This window comes from Pundamilia nyererei, unplaced genomic scaffold (genome assembly GCF_000239375.1).
Source record: "Pundamilia nyererei isolate P.nyererei 1_Seehausen unplaced genomic scaffold, PunNye1.0 scaffold00155, whole genome shotgun sequence".
In the NCBI taxonomy this organism is placed as follows: Eukaryota; Metazoa; Chordata; class Actinopteri; order Cichliformes; family Cichlidae; genus Pundamilia; species Pundamilia nyererei.
In genome coordinates, this window is record NW_005187556.1 from 111,154 (window position 1) to 113,655 (window position 2,502).

Here is a 2,502-nt window from a genome sequence, read left to right on the forward strand (position 1 = left end):
GCCCCTTTCAACACTGTGATGAAGCTATTACTATTTATGAACCCATAATATTACACAGAGGAGTGTTTTTAATGGCCTATTTGTGTTGTGTTGTGTTGAAAAACATACAAGTTAAACACCACTTATGATGAAAAAGATTTTTTGTGTAAGGATCCTTGGTCAAGACACTGAAGCCCAAACTGCTTTGATAAATCAGTGTGAGTGCATGGAATAAATCCAGTTTTATTATGAAGAACATCTGTAATCAAGTCCTTTTGGCGGGTTTACTTCCTTCCTGTTGTCTCTTTCTTGTTCTCATTCCTCAGCCTCTGTCTCCTCCAGGTGGTGAACACTTACTCCATGACGGTGATGATCAGAGAGGAGGAGTACACTCTGAAAATGTGCGACACTTCGGGTAAAGACAAACATTTCTGCTCTCAGTTTAATAACTAATGAAACTCTGTGTTGTATAATATCAATCTTCAAGTGATACAAATTAAATAAACAAACCTATAATTAGATAAAAAGGTTTAGATTAGTGTTGGCATAGCCTGTACATAAAAGATGGACATTCTTTATCTACTTGTGAGACAGTCCTCAATGAACTTGTGATTTATTTACATCTCCTTGCAGATAAAATGGGGGGAAAACTTTAGGTTTTACAAATACAGAATTGATAGTATGGGCAGGCTAATGTCCAAACTGAAATAAAATGACACTTGTGTCTTTATTTTTCCCACTGTCAAGCTGATTTTACCCATGAAATGCATTCTGCTGATACATGCTGGTGTCCCAGCTGGCGAGGCAAGCCAGCTGGAGGTAAGATAAGGACCCAGAATGTAGGCAGTGACTTAGATGTGAGTGAGCTTTATTCACAAAGAGAGCAGGACACAGCAGGAGTGGAGATGACATACACAAAAACCCTAAACTGGGAAATCTAATAAAACAGAACTGAAACCTGAATCCACAGGAAGCCACAAAGGGAGAAACTCACGGAGGAAACACAAAACGATGTGCGGGAGTACGCTGTTATCGCCCCGGCTAGCTATCGAGTGGTGGGTAACAGATGTCTCCAAAAATGTCGGAGCGCTTTTGCAAATATGTGATATCTTGATAAACCGATATTTGAAGTTTGCACAGCTACATTCTCGCCTGAAAATATCTTAAAAGTTTACTTTGTGACCCAGAAAGAGTAATAAGAGTCATTTTAAAACTGAAATTGGCTGGGCCGCGCTGTGAATTCTGGGATATGGTGGGCCACAAAGGACACACCCGACCCATACTTCAAATTTGGGGAAAAGGAGAACGCATTTGTCGGCTGCATTTGTCGGAGTCTACGAATTTGGACGGCTTTTGTCGCGTCGCTGTGACGCAATCGGCCTGCAAATGCAGCCTCAGGAGGATGTTCGTGTCTGTTGTGAGGTTGGACATTTTAGCATGTAGAATCTACGGGAACGTCCTCACTTGGGAGGCATTTTTCAGCCTTCATTTGTTCGCACTATTTTTTGCTACTCAGACTCGTTTTGTGTCTCCCCCTGCAGGCCATGATGATTATGACAGACTGCGACCCCTCAGCTACGCCGACACTGACATCTTCCTCGTCTGTTTCTCTGTCGTATCACCCTCAACAGTTTATAGCATCAGAGAGAAGGTCTGTTTGGTTCACTTTTATTTTAATTGTTTCCAGAATAATAAGCAAACCACCTAAATGTTTAAATCGGTTCAAAGAATGTACAAAAAATGAATCCACTAGCTTTAAATTCCAAATTTGAAAAACGCAAAAAATGAGTTTTGATTGTGATCCTGTCGTGTTAGTCCCTCAAATGATTCCAATCAGCTTCAGGTTCCAACACAAAGCAGAGAATACCAGGAGCTGCTACATGACCAGGTTATTGTTCATCTGCTTACCTGAAGCAGAACCTGCAGTGATCCTGCTGGCCATCAGGAAAAACAGAAATATGACAAACAGGTGGCAACTCACAAACAAATACTACCATTTCCAGATGCTTTTTTTCACAATCCTGGATCAGCCCCCATTTGTTATTACTCCCAAGAAAAAAGCTGAAAGGGGAAAACAATGAGGCAAAGTTGGCAATAAAATGGTTGCTTAATAATTAATATTTAGAACTAACTATTAGAATTAATGGTTAAAGAGAGACTCAAGCTGGAAGAAAGAAAATCTGAATTTGGTACTAAAAAAGAAAGGCATAAAGATCATAATCTTAAACTTATCTGTTCACAGTGGGTACCAGAGATTTTATTCCACTGTCCACGGGTGCCTTTCCTGCTAGTGGGGACTCAGGTGGATCTGAGAGACGACGGTGCCACCCTGGAGACGCTGGCCAAGAACAAACAGCAACCGGTGACCTTTGAGAGCGGAGAGAAGCTGGCTCATGAGCTGAAGGCCGTTAAATACATGGAGTGTTCAGCTCTGACACAGGTACAGAGAGGAGAAGTCTGCTGCTGTGATCTCCTACGAGTCTCTGTCAGCCTTCAAACACAAAAATAAAAGAAATGTGAAAG

At 41.3% G+C, this 2,502-nt stretch overlaps 1 protein-coding gene across 1 annotated transcript in view; it reads left to right on the forward strand.

Annotated features, from left to right (window-relative positions):
- The window catches only part of LOC102201940 (cell division control protein 42 homolog), a 14,971-nt gene that overhangs the window by 10,084 nt on the left and 2,385 nt on the right, over positions 1-2,502 (forward strand). The gene's annotated exons all lie outside the window — the stretch shown is intronic.